Source organism: Hyaena hyaena, unplaced genomic scaffold, assembly GCF_003009895.1.
Source record: "Hyaena hyaena isolate Hyena2069 unplaced genomic scaffold, ASM300989v1 scaffold_958, whole genome shotgun sequence".
NCBI lineage: Eukaryota > Metazoa > Chordata > Mammalia > Carnivora > Hyaenidae > Hyaena > Hyaena hyaena.
In genome coordinates this window covers 262,626-277,362 of record NW_024081594.1, presented here as the reverse complement: position 1 = coordinate 277,362, position 14,737 = coordinate 262,626, and the positions used below count along the sequence as shown (strand labels likewise).

The 14,737-nt window shown below is 38.2% G+C and overlaps 1 pseudogene; it reads right to left on the bottom strand.

Moving 5' to 3' along the window:
* Window positions 1-284: 284 nt before the first annotated feature.
* On the bottom strand, window positions 285-358 carry LOC120223166 (annotated as a pseudogene).
* Window positions 359-14,737: the final 14,379 nt, after the last annotated feature.

Genomic DNA, 14,737 nt, shown 5'->3' with positions numbered 1-14,737 from the left:
AACCCACGAACCGCGAGATCATGACCTAAGCGAAAGTCGGACGCTTAACCGACTAAGCCACCCAGGCGCCCCTTTGCTTTTCTTTTTCAAGACTGCTTTGGATATTCAGGGACTTTTGTGGTTCCATACAAATTTTAGGATTATTTGTTCTAGTTCTGTGAAAAATGATGCTTGTATTTTGATAGGGATGGAATTAAATAATGTGTAGATTGCTTTGGGCAGTATAGACATTTTTACAATGTTTGTTCTTCCAAACCATGAGCATAGAACATCTTTCCATTTCTAAAAATATGAAATGTTTCATAAATTTGCAAGTCATTCTTGTGCAGGGCATGCTAATCTTCTCTGGATTGTCCCCTGCCTGTGTGCTTTCTCTCTCTCTCTAAAAATTAATAAATAAAAAGTAAATATATAAACAAATAAAATAGTTATACAGGTTGTTAAGAAGCTTCTCCTAAATCTGTGATGCTGGTTTAATGTGACTGCTAACCTCACAAGCACATACCACCACTGTTCTCACAAAGAATCTTTTTTTTTTTTTTTTTTTAAGTAGGCTCTACACCCAACGTGGGGCTTGAACTCATGACCCCAAGATCAAGAGTTGCATGCTCTATTGACTGATCCAGCCAGGCGCCCCCGTTCCCACACAGAAACCTGAGTATTTAAAGCTTGGAGCCACACATGGCTGAGCTCCAGTCACAGCAAGGCAATCAAAGGAACCTTCTAACTTTGGGAAATTCCATGTTCTCTTTGTTCCCATCTTATTGTAGCTGTTCACAATGAGAGATAAAAGGTTAGGACTTTAGCTTTCAAAAAACCAACTTGGACAAATCAAGATAAATACAGTCCTGAACTCATCTGCATGAATGAATCTCTAGTCAATTCTTCCAGACAGAAGATGTCTTTGAGAGGAGTCTGGCATGAGCTTGAAAATATTATCATAAAATTCATGTTTGACTGCTTCCTCTTTCTCAGTCATGGTTGAAGTTCAATGGGTCAGAGATAGGTAAACAGTTAATGGTTTGATGTTACAGAAACTGAATAATAAAACTTCACATTTTGAGAAGGAAGAATATGATATCAGAAGAAAATTCTCTCCCCTTTAGTAAAGAAATTTTAATTAGAGGGAGGAAAACCATGAAACTAATCACTTAACTTAATAGCAGCTGTTGGGTTTTTTCCCCCAGACTCTTTGTTATAAGGCTCTGTGTTGATGAGAAAGCTAAAAGATACAAAATATCACTTATGGCAAATAAAATAAATAAATAAAAATATTGAAATAATCAAACAAAAATATTCAGTCAATTATGTCTCTTCCACAAGAATACTATTGTTATCCCAGAGTTTAGGTAATACTTACTGAGACAGTGTATCTGAAAGTGACTCAACTTCTAGAAACAGAAAGCAGAGTAATGTCTGCCAAGAGCTGGAGGTCACAGAAGGAAGTGATCTTAAGAAGCACAGGGAATATATATAGAGGGAGAGAACGATTCCATAATTTAATTGTGGTGAACTTGTGTGCATTTGTCAAAACTTGCAGGGAGAATATTGCTGCACTTAAAATATACCTTAACAAAAAATATTTTAAGTGCCTAGTAGATAGTAGGTAGTCAGCAGGAGAAACAGAGAAATCAGTTTTTGCTTTAGATAATGTGTTATGTTCTAGATAACGGAAAGAATGTAAGGGCCAGCTCATACACTTCATATTCATACCTTGAGAAGCCAATGTGATCAGTCTAACAAAAGTTGGAATGCCTATAAATCTTGTTTCTCGATGCTCAGCATCCCTCCTCATCAGGGAAATACAAATCAAAACCACACTGAGATACCACCTCACGCCAGTCAGAGTGGCTAAAATGAGCCAATCAGAGAACTCTAGATGCTGGCGAGGATGTGGAGAAACGGGCACCCTCCTGCACTGTTGGTGGGAATGTAAACTGGTACAGCCCCTCTGGAAAACAGTGTGGAGGTTCCTCAGGAAACTAACAATAGAACTCCCTTATGACCCAGCAATAGCACTGCTAGGAATTTACCCAAGGGATACAGAAATGCTGAGGCATGGGAGCACATGGACCCCAATGTTCATAGCAGCACTCTCCACAATAGCTAAAACATGGAAAGAGCCTAAGTGTCCATCAACAGACGAATGGATCAAGAAGATGTGGTTTATCTATACCATGGAATACTACATGGCAATGAGAAAGAATGAAATCTGGCCATGTGTAGCAACATGGATGGACCTTGAGGGTGTTATGCTGAGCGAAATAAGTCAGGCAGAGAAGGACAAATACCATATGTTTGCACGTATAGGAGGATTAGGAGGAACTTGACGGAGGACCAAGGGGGAGAAGAAGGGGGGAAATGGTGGGGGAAAGGGAGAGAGGCAAACCATGAGAGACTCTTGAATGCTGACAAAAACTGAGGACTGATGGATGTGGGGGGGAGGGGGGGATGGGCATGGAGGAGGGCACTTTGGGGATGAGCACTGAGTGTTATGTAGAAACTAATTTGACAATAAACTATTTGTAAAAAAAAAATAAAAATAAAAAAAATAAATAAATAAAATTCTCTCATTATCTCTAAAAAAAAAAAAAAAAAATCTTGTTTCTATCATTCCACATTGATGAGGATGAGGGTTTTAATAAAGTGGCAGCTGGTGGGTGAGCCCTGCCAGGTCACTCTAGTTTGGAGGGAGAAAAAGGAATTTTTCAAGTAAAATGACTCAGCAAAAGTGTATTTAATAGGCCTTTATTTTTTAAATTTTGTTTTACTGTTTATTTAATTTTTGAGAGAGAGAGAAAGATCATGAACTGGGGAGGGGCAAAGAGAGAGGGAGACACAGAATCCGAAGCAGATTCCAGGCTCTGAAATCTGAGCTGTCAGTGCAGAGCCTGACACGGGGCTCGAACTCACAAAGTGAGATCATGACCTGAGCCGTGACCTGAACCAAAGTCAGTCGCTGAAATGACTGAGCCACCCAGTCGCCCCTTTAATGGGCCTTTAAAAACTGAAGGCTGAGAGCATAGTCGTGGTAGCACTTTGGTCACATTGGCCAGTAACATTTGGTAAATGAAGCATGAAATTTTTCTCACAATTTTCAGGTACAGTGAAAAATGTGCTTCCATAGATATGTGACTATGAAAGGGACAGAGCATGGGGTATGTGGCAGCCACTGAAGTGGACAGAAGTGAAATAGGGTCAAACAATGGAGTATTTTGCAAGATAAAGTTTTTGACATATTATAGGTTTATTCACTGCTAATAATGGTAAGAAGTTCACAGTTCTTGAGTTCTTGCATATAATGTCCAGAAATGTGATAAATGTTTTACATTTATTGCTCACAATATTCTATTGCTATAGATATTATTATTGCCTCCATTTTATAGGTGGGAAAACTGAGGCTAGGATGCTGAGTCACTTGCCCAAAAGTCACAGAACATACTTGTTCTGTCAGAACTGGAATTTTTTAAAAAATTTTTAATGTTTTATTTATTTTTGAGAGAAAGAGAGAGGGAGAGATAGAATGAGTGGGAGGGTAAGAGAGTGAGGGAGACACAGAATCTGAGGCAGGCTCCAGGCTCCAAGTTCTGAGCTGTCAGCACAGAGCCTGAGGTAGGGCTTGAACTCATGAACCTCAAGATCACAACCTGAGCCAAAGTCAGAAGCTTAACCAACTGAGCCACGCAGGTGTTCCAGCAGGACTGGAATTTGAATCCAGTCTCTCATAATCTAAACTTCCTGTTCCTGATCACTGTCCTACAATGGCTATTTGCTCAGTGGAAATGCTTTGTATTGAGTCTTCTAATAGCAATATAGTATTTATTGAAGGAAAATATTCTTTTCGTTTTTAAATTGCATGTCGCGGAAAGACCTATGAAGGAGGACAGATGGATTGAAAATTCAAAGCATTTTAGATTTTTTTTATAACTGTCTTTCTATTTTTTAAAAAATGTTTTATTTATTTTTGAGATCGAGAGACAGCGTGAGCAGGGGAGGGTCAGAGAGAGAGGGAGACACAGAATCTGAAACAGGCTCCAGGCTCTGAGCTAGAACTCTCAGCACAGAGCCTGAAGCGGGGCTTGAACTCATAAACCATGAGATCATGACCTGAGCCGAAGTCGGATGTTTAACCAACTGAGCCACATAGGTGCCCCAAAGCGTTTTAGATTTTTATACAAATGCCTGAAAGCTTACATCTTTCGTATGAGGCTTAAATGGGACTTTATTTCTAAAGGAAAATAGCAAATCTCTGTGGAGATTGGCAGCATTCACTGGGGTCCTAAGTCCTGCCCCTCCAACATTAACACAGGGCGCTCTATCTGACCTTGCCCTGAAACACCAGAGGCAGTAAGCAAGGTTTGGAAAGCTGTGCCTTGTGAAAATAGGATGGAATAAACCAGAGCCTTGAAAGATAGCTGAGCAAATATTGAGGTCAAGAACTCTCTATGAGTCTTTTTCTAAGTTGAAGCCAACTTCTGGAAATCAAATTCTCTATTTCTTAAGACTGACAATGATCCTACACCTCCTCAGGCCCAATACATGGGACAATCCAGGACACAGAGCTTTTATTATATGATGGTTCACCTTTGACGAAAGAAAAGTTCTGAAGAATCAGGGTTACTTTTCTTTGTTCAGGAAAAATTAGAATTCATTTCAAAAATTGTACTTCTCTTTTAGGACTGTGCTGAATTTGAACATACCATGAATCTTTCAATAAAACTGTTTTCACCTTTCTAGAAGGTGACAGAACTAGAGTCTCTGGTTATTTTATTTATTGTCTGATAACACATGAAACTTATCATTTGCACCAAATATTTTAGCTTTTGAATATATGCGGCTTAAATACCTCATTTATATTCTTCTTTAATTTTCCAGTCTTCATTGGTCTAGCCTTCATAAGCTCTTTGTAGGAGGAAGAATGAAATATTTCTTCTGTAGTGAAATGTATGAATATTCACATTAGGTGCAATAAATAGGCTATAAATATTTCAAATAAAATTTTACTGTAAATCAGTTACAAAATAGCTTTTATTTTCTTATTTATTTCTGAGAAAGAGAGAGACACTATGTGCAGGAAAGGGTCAGAGAGAGAGGGAGACACAGAATCTGAAACAGGCTCCAGGCTCTGAGCTAGCTGTCAGCACAGAGCCTGACGCAGGGCTCGAACCCACAAACTGCGAGATCATGATCTGAGCTGAAGTCAGATGCTTAACTGACTGAACCACCCAGGCGTCCCCCGACAAAATAGCTTTTATTTTCTAAAAATATTTTTGGATTTCAGATATCAGTTTACAAACCTGTAATACTATGCTAAAAAGGAGCTTTATTTAACTAGATAGAAGTTATATTTCAGTTTTTAAAATGTTTTTTATTTATTTTGAGAGAGAGAGAGAGAAAGGGAGAAGGAGAGAAATAACCAGAGAGAGGCAGAGAGGGAGAGAGAGACAGAGTCCCAAGCAAGCCTGATGCAGGGCTCCAACTTATGAATTAAGATCATAACCTGATCCAAAACCAAGAGTAGGCCACTTAACCAACTGAGCCACACAAGTGCCCCTAGAAGTTATACTTTAAACTTAAATAAAATACAATCCTAGGCCTAAAAATATACATGTGCGTATATACATGTGTAAACTACAAATAAGTATTAAAATCATTTTTTTATCTAAAACCTTAAAAAGAAAATATATATACATTTATAATACTCAATCTGAGAGAGATTTGCTTTGAGAATGTTGATGCTTTTAGCAGGATTATAATCTATATATATTACTATATCCATATATTATTTTATATTTTGTCAAGTACTTTTGTATTTACTGTCACATCGGTCTTCACACCATTTTTGTGAAATGAGCAAAGCAGGAATTATTCATTTTTTTAAAAAATTGCATCAACTTTTATCTGGTTACCAAAGGAAGACACTCTTGTAGATAATATGAAAGATAACAGAGGAAAGAAAAAGTTGGAGAGTTTCCCGCCTTGTTTTACAGAAACAGAAACAGAGTCGGAGAGGTTCAGAGGCTGACTCTAGGTCTAACAGCTAGAAAGTAATCTGGAGTTGAAATCTAGTCTGACTCCAAGATGTGTGAATTTTAGTCTTTCAACAATATTTAGTGAACGCCAACAGTGTCAGGCTTTCTGATAACCATATCTACTCTACCACAGGGCCTCTCAGTTAAGAAACAGAAGACACAGAACTTTAAAGCTTAAACATCTGGGGCGCCTAGGTGGCTTAGTCGGTTAAGCGTCTGACTTTCACTTAGGTCATGATCTCACGGTTCGTGGGTTCGAGCTCTGCGTCGGACTCTGTGCTGACTGCCAGCTCAGAGCCTGGAGCCTGTTTCAGTCTGTGACTCCCTCTCTCTCTGACCCTCCCCTGCTCACGCTGTCTTTGTCTCTGTCTCTCTCTCTCTTCCCTAGAAATAAATAAAACATTAAAAAATTTTTAAATAAAAAATAAAGCTTAAAACATCTGCAGAACCTACATCCAAAGAACATGATAGGACCATACTGTCAGCAGAATTACTTTGTTTTCATTTTAAGGAGAATGTTTAATTTGCTAACTAAAGTAGATTCGTCCTTCCCCAAACTATCTTTAAATGGGTACCTTGAATCCAACAATCACTTTAGTGCTTAAGGGGGTCTGCACGCTAATGTAGATTACAGCTACGACAGATCAGCCATTTTCATAACTGACCACATGTATTTTGTAAGATGTGAACTTTCAGATAGGCAGCCACTAGAGTCTACTGATGGTTGAGGTGGAACGGATGACTATACACCAGTTTGGTGAACTATTGAAGATATTTCCAAAGTCTTAGTCTTGCCCCCTTACTATGGTGAAATGGTTGTCATTAAACTGTTCTTGACGGGTTTTGGCCAACTGACTTTTAGTGAATTGACCTAGAAACATTTGGTCTAAATGTCAACTTTATGGTCAAGGGCTCAAATTTAGAATTCTGTCTCCAGTGGAGGTCACACATATACTCTGCATTTAGTTTTGGGGCTGCCAAAACAAAGTACCATAAATCGGGTGGCTTCAGCAATAGATGTTTATTATTTCACAGTTTTGGAGGCTAGAAGTTTAAATCCAAGGTGTCAGTGGAGTTGGTTCCTTTAGAAGGCTGTGAGGGAGAGTGTCTCATGTCTCTGCTAGTTTCCGGAAGTGCAGTCATTCCTTGGTTTATAGGTAGCATTCTCTCTGTGTCTTCCCTCTGTGCATGTCTGTGTCCAAATCTCCCCTTTTAATAAGGAACTCACTGTAACTTGATTACCTCTGTAGAGATCCTATTTGCAAGTAACGGCACATTCTGAGGCAGAGGGGTTAGGAATTCAATGTATCTTTATTGGGGTTATGATGGTTAATTTTATAGGTCAACTTGGAGGATGTTTTTGGATGAGATTAACATTTAAATTGGTGAACTCAGTATAAAACAGATTGCCCTCCATAATGTGGGTAGGCCTGAAGGCCTGAATAGAACAAAAAGATCAGCCTCTCTAAGCAAGAGGGAGTTCTCCAGCAGACTACCTTTCAACTTCGTCTTCATTGTTTGCTCTCCTGGGTCTTTAATCTGCAAAAGTTTAGACTGAAACACCACCATGGGCCCTGTGGGGTCTCCAACTTGCAGATTTGGGATGTGCCAGCCTCCATAATTGCATGAGCCAATAGATTTCTTTATATACAAATACACACACACACACACACACACACACACTGTTTCCCTGGAGAACACTGACTAATCTGGAATAGAAGACATAATTCAATCCATAACAGTCCTTTCAGGAGTACCTTAGCAAGTTGAAAAAAGACATGCATCATAGAACTGTTATACTGTACTACTTGTGGCCCGTTATGAATTAATATTTTTGTATAAATTCTATAAACATCTTGTGAATGTTACAATTATATTTCATTTTATTTTTGGTGTTTAAAGTATCAAACAGATGTCTTTGAAGCCTACCATAAAATTTGCAGCCCTGTTTCAGAATTTACTTCTACTTTAGCATCCTGGAAGCCTCAAAAACTGGAGCTTAAGCTTTTCTCGACCTCCGGCTGCTCCTTCTCCACATATTACCTCTCCCGTTTGCTTCCTATTGCCAGGAAAGCTTTGCTATTTCTTTCTTTTTTTTTTTTTTAATATTTTTATTTATTTCTAGGAGAGAGAGAGAGAGAGACAGAGTGAGCAGGGGAGAGTCAGAGAGAAAGGGAATCACAGACTGAAACATGCTCCAGGCTCTGAGCTGGCAGTCAGCACAGAGCCCGACGCGGGGCTCGAACCCACGAACCGTGAGATCATGACCTAAGCGAAAGTCGGCGCTTAACCGACTAAGCCACCCAGGCGCCCCAAGCTTTGCTATTTCTTGCCTACTGGCCTTTGCACACATTCTTCTTTCCATGAGGTCACATTCGTCACCTGCTTTAAGAAGTCTTCCTAAATAAATTCTCATTCAATTTGAGCAGGTAGTTAGTAGCTGTGTACCATTCGGCCCCCAGACAAAAGGCATGGAACCATTTCACAAAAGCCCAGCATAAAAACATCAGCGTTTGGTGCAAACAAGCTGAGGAAATTCGTAACGTACATAACGATGAATTAATGGGAATCAGGCGAGAAGAAATGGCAATGTCTGATGATGAAATAGAAGAAATAACAGGAACAAAAGAAACTGAGAAATCAGCTTAGTATCACATGCAGAAGTTCTGAAGGAAGAAAATGATAGCCTCCATTGGCAGCCCGGTGTCTACAGGAATGAGGTAGAACAGCTGAAGCATGAGTGAGGCTGAGCCTGCAGAGAACACGACCCGAACACGGAACAGCAGCTGAAACTTCAGCAAGCCCTGCAAGGAATACAGCAGCATCTACTTCAAGTCCAAGAGCAATACAAAAAGACAGAAGCTGAATTTGAAAGTGTTAGAAATAAGTTACAGGTGGAAAAAACATTGGAAAATCTTAAAGAGAAGGTACTTTAGTCCTATGTGAACCTTTTCCCTTGCTCTTTTCTCCCCTTTTCAGTGACAGTGACAATGCTCTGGCAGTTACTGCAGTACGAATCAATGTGGAATGCTTGGCTGAGTGAAGATTAAAAGCTCCCTTTCTGGGAATAATTCCTGAATCAAGGGCTCTCTGCCTTTAGATGTGAGTCCTTGGCATATCTGAGGATTCTGGAGTGTATATTTTTCAATGTATAAAAAGTTAGTACATCCCTTTAAAAAAAAAAAGTCTTCTCAAATACACTACAGCCTTATTTAATCAGTCTCTAATTAATGACATAATTTTTTAAATTTTTGTTAATGTTCATTTACTTTTAAGAGAGAGAGAGGGAGTGAGCATGTGAGCGGGGGGAGAGGTAGAGGGAGAGAGAGGGAGACACAGAATCTGAAGCAGGCTCCAGACTGAGCTGTCAGCACAGAGCCCAACACAGGCTCAACATCAGGAACCAGGAGATCGTGATCTGAGCTGAAGTCTAACACTTAACCAACTGAGCCACCAAGGAGTCCCTAATTAATGACATACTTAATTCATGCTCTTATAAGAAAAATTCTCCCCTTCCATTATCGACACCATATTTTCCAGCCTCCTTTCTACGCAAGTATGCTCTAGTGACAAAGTTCTCTCCAATGGCCTAAGGTCAAACTAAGAAATTTGGAGTCTAAAGAATAGCAGGAAGCCACTGAAGTATTAGAAGCAAGCAAGTGATATGATTCTGTTTTCACCAGAAGATTACTCTGGCTGATCTGTAGAGAATGGATCAGAAAAGGCACAAATGGAGGGGCACCCAGGTGGCTCAGTCGGTTGGGCCTCCAACTTCAGCTCAGGTCATGATGCCGCAGTTCATGAGTTTGAGCCCTATGTTGGGCTCTGTACTGACAGCTCAAAGCCTGGAGCCTGCTTCAGACTCTATGTCTCACTCTCTCTGCCCCTCCTCCATTCACATTCTGTTCTCTAAAAAATAAACATTAAAAAATATTTTAAAAAAAAAGAAAAGAAAAGACACAAATAGAATGGGAAGACAACAGGAAGTCCAAACATTAATCCAGATGAGATTTCAGCTTTTACTAGGATGTGCCATGAAAATGAGAAAGAAAAAAATATTTGATAGTGGGTTAGATATGTGGAGTGAGGAAGGAAAGAGCTTTCGGTAATGACTAACAGATATAAAAAAGATAGTCAACCCCGTCCATAATAAGATAAATGCAAATGAGATCTATAATGAGATCACTTATTTAGGGAAAATTCCAAAAATTTGGGAACATACATGTTGGTGAGACTTGGGGAAACAGTCTCATTTAATGCTGGTGGGAATGCCAAATGGACTTCTCTTTGGAAGAGAAGTTAGCAACATAACCATTTATCCTTTGACTCAGTAAAAGTTGAAAACAAAGATACACTGGCAAATATACAAAACTGATATATTTGCAAAGCCATTCATCACAGCAACATTTGTAATAGAAACCAATGAGTAGACTAAAGCTGGCTTGTACAGCTTACAAGAATCAGTTTGATTTCGGTTCAGGTCATGATCTCACTGTTGGTGAGATCAAGTCCCATGTCAGGCTCTGTGCTATTGCAGAGCCTGCTTGGATTCTCTCCCTCTCTCTCTGCCCATCCTCCGCTCATGTGCTGTCTCTTCCACTCTCTCAAAATAAATAAACATTTTTGAAAAATTAAATTACCTAAACTTACAATTAAATACATTATATTTAAGAACAGAGGTAGTAAGGGGCACCTGGGTGGCTTAGTCGGTTAAGCATCTGACTTTCGCTTAGGTCATGATCTCGCGGATCGTGGGTTCGAGCCCCGCGTCGGGCTCTGTGCTGACTGCCAGCTCAGAGCCTGGAGCCTGTTTCAGTCTGTGACTCCCTCTCTCTCTGACCCTCCCCTGCTCACGCTGTCTCTCTCTCTCTCCTAGAAATAAATAAAACATTAAAAAAAAATTAAAAAAAAAAAAAGAACAGAGGTAGTAAGTACTCAAAACTCATCACTTTCTAGTTATTTTACTATATTTTATTACTCTCTGTCTCTTGAGACTTTTACATGTACTATATCTGAATGGTGGGAATACTACATAATGGCATGCTACTGTACATCACTTCCCAACTTCACACCCAGTGACATGATGTTAGTAGCTTGAAATCAGCCATGGTGGGAGTGTTTACATCACATAGAAATTTGCAAACACTCTAAATCAGAGATTTTTCCCCCAAGGAGAGCTAATTGTTAAACATTTACCAACACACAACTGGAAATAATCCAAACATCCATCAAAAGCATTCTGGTTGAATAAACCATGATATATCCATTCAATGAAGTACTACGTAACGATAAAAGGAAATAAGGCTATTTTTATATTCTCCCACAAAAGTTATCTCCAGCGTATACAGACATGTGAAAAAAAGCAAATTGAAAAAAAGTATGTATGATATGCTTTTAAAAGCAGGGAGGATACAAAGACATGTATGTTTTTGCTAATTCTTTTTTTAAATAGAAGGCTAAGCAGAAAAGGTTTTAAGTGGCTACATACTAGGTAGATAGAAGAAACTATAATAAAGATGGAGATAAATGATTGATTTCTTTGAATATACCTTGTTTGGTAGATTTCTTTGGAACCATGCAAATATTTTACATAATTAAAAAATTAAGATCTTGTTAAAAAAAGAAATCCCTAAACATGAAGCAAAATGAAACAAATTAATCTATGCAATGAATTGATGGCATAATCACACAGAGAAGAGTCATTTCAAATGAACTGAAAACACAACAATTTTATTTGGCTAGTTAGATATACCCTGAAGACCAATATAAATACATGAAATGTAAAAAAAAAATCTTTCTTTTAAGTTTTTATTTATTTATTTTTGAGAGGGAGAGTGAACATGAGTGGGGAAGGGGTAGAGACAGAGGGAAAGAGGGAATCCCAAGCAGGCTCTGCAATGTCAGCACAGAGCCAGATATGGGGCTCGGAGTCATGAACTGTGAGATCATGACCTGAGCCAAAATCGATAGTCAGATGCTTAACCAACTGAGTCATGCAGGTGCCCCAAAATGTAAAAAAAAAAAAAAAAAAAATCTTAAAATTTCCTCAGCAATCATATTGCTAGTGATAACATTGGTTTTGTTATTCTGAAAAATATTATATGCAATCTAATGTTTTTTATGCCATTAAGAACCAATAGTTCTTACAGAAGTAGAAAGCATCATAAGTATAAAATCAAAGAAGTTAAGTAAAAATATTGTAATCTCAAATTTCAAATGTGAAATCATATTTTTTCTTTTAAAATGTTTATGTATTTCCTAGCTCTGTGCTCTCAAGAAGCCTAGATATGAAGACAAATGCAGCAGGAGTGAGCACTCTTAAAATCCAGATTTTGATCTCTTAATACCACTTTCCAGTGCTGGGTTCCTTGCAGAAACAGATGATTTTAGTGCCTAAGCAAGAGATGTCTAAGGTGATCTTGGAACATCTCATCATCCCAGAAAACAGCAAGGCTACCAAAGATTATTGAAGTTTGTCAGAAGGAATCAGGAGCCACATTGGAAGAAGCTCCTACCAGTCAAAGACGGCATAATTTGAGCATCAACAAATATAATTACTGCAGTGGATTTAAACACGTAAAAATATTGCTAAAAGTTAATTGGCCATCCATGCAATATGATACAGAATCAACTCACTATTTATTTATATCAAAATCACCATGCATGATACAGAATCAACTCACTATTTATTTTAGTTAAAAATAAAACTACCCTAGTAATCACAATTTAGTAATTACACCACTGGGTATTTACCCAAAGAATACAAAAACACTAATTCAAAGGGGTATATGCACCCCTATGTCTATTGCAGCATTATTTACAATGGCCACACTATGGAAGCAACCCAAGTATCCATCTATAGATGAATGGATAAAGAAGATGTGTACACACACACACACACACACACACACACACACACACATAGATTCATGTATACATTTATACGTATATATGGTGAAATATTATTCAGCCATAAAAAAGAATAAAATCTTGACACTTGCAAATAACACGGATGGAGCTAGAGAGTATAATGCTAAGTGAAATAAGTCAGTCAGAGAAAGACAAATAGCATATGATTTCACTCTTCTGGAATTTAAGAAACAAAACAGTGATCAAAAGGAATAAAAAGAGAGAGAGAGAAACCAAAAAAACAGACTCAACTATAGAGAATAAACAGATGGTTAATAGAAGGGAAGTGGGGGGTGGGGATGGGTGAAATAGGTGAAGGGGATTAGGAGTGCACTTATCCTCATAAGCATTACAAGAAGTACAGAGGACAAAGGGAAACTACAAAGCAATGACTGTTTCTTCATCAAATATATTTCTGGGACAAGGTCCAGGAGAGGGAGGAATAATAAGGGCGAAAAGAAATTTAAGCGACACATCAACAATTGCTATAGGTGGACTTTATTTGGTTTCTGATTTAAATCAACATTAAAAAAAAGAATTACAGGGGTGCCTGGGTGGCTCAGTCAGCTGAGTATCTGACTCGGTTTGGGCTCAGGTCGTGGTCTCGCAGTTCATGAGTTTGAACCCCACATTGGGCTCTGTGCTGTGCAGAGCCTGCTTGGGATTCTTCTCTCTCCCCTTTCCTGCTCACATTCTCTGTCTCTCTCAAAATATATAAATAAACTTTTTAAAACATTTGAATAAAATTTAAAGCATAACAACTATGGGACAATTTATGATATTTTGATAAAGTTTTTTTAGGGATCCTTATCTTTTTAGAGATACATATGAAAATACTTGTGTGCAAAATAATATAGTGTTCAGGATTCATTGAGTGGTAGACTGGGTAGGAGTACAAATAAAATAAGAGCGGCCATGCTAAATGTTGAAGTCAGGTATTCTCTCCAGTTTTTGTTTGAACTGGGAGGTAGTTAAGATGCCATTTGCTGATATTGTAATGTTTTAAAGAGGACCAGATTCGGGGTGGGGAAGAGATCTGAAAGAAGGGAAATTAATAATTTAATTTTCAGTTCTGAACATGGTTTAAAGTGTCTGAGAGCCATGTAAGGGAAGATACTGAGTAGCCAGATAAATATCAAATTTGAACTTCAGAAGAGACATCTGGACTAGAGAGCTAAATTTAGCATTATCAGCACATGGGTAGAAATTGATACAATTACTTAGGAAGAAAATATATTACAGAATAAAAACAAAGCATACTGAGTGCCTATTACATACCAGGCACTATTCTAAATTCATTAAATGTTTTTAAAATATACTTAATCCCAGGGCGCCTGGATGGCTCAGATGGTTAGCCATCTGACTCTTGATCTCAGCTCCAGTCTTGATCTCAGGGTTGTGAGTTCAAGCTCTGTGTTGGGCTTTGGGCTTCACACTGGGCTCTGCATTGGGCATGAAACCTAGATAGATAGATAGATAGATAGATAGATAGATAGATATAGATTTAATCCTTTAATTAATATTTAAAATATATATTTAATCCTCACAATGACCTCATGAAGTAGATATTACTATTATTTCCTTCTTATGTATTAATAAACATAAGAACAAAATTCTTGTCTATAGCAAGTTTAAGCTTTGTAAGCAGAATTTGGATCCTTGAAGTCTAGATTCTGTGAAAAACAGAATATCCCAGGACTATGACCTAAAGAGCTCTAGAAAGTAGAGAAGGAGAAACCAGAAAAGGAGTCTGAGGAAAAGCAGCCAAAAAGGAAAGAGAGAAAAATACTTGAAAG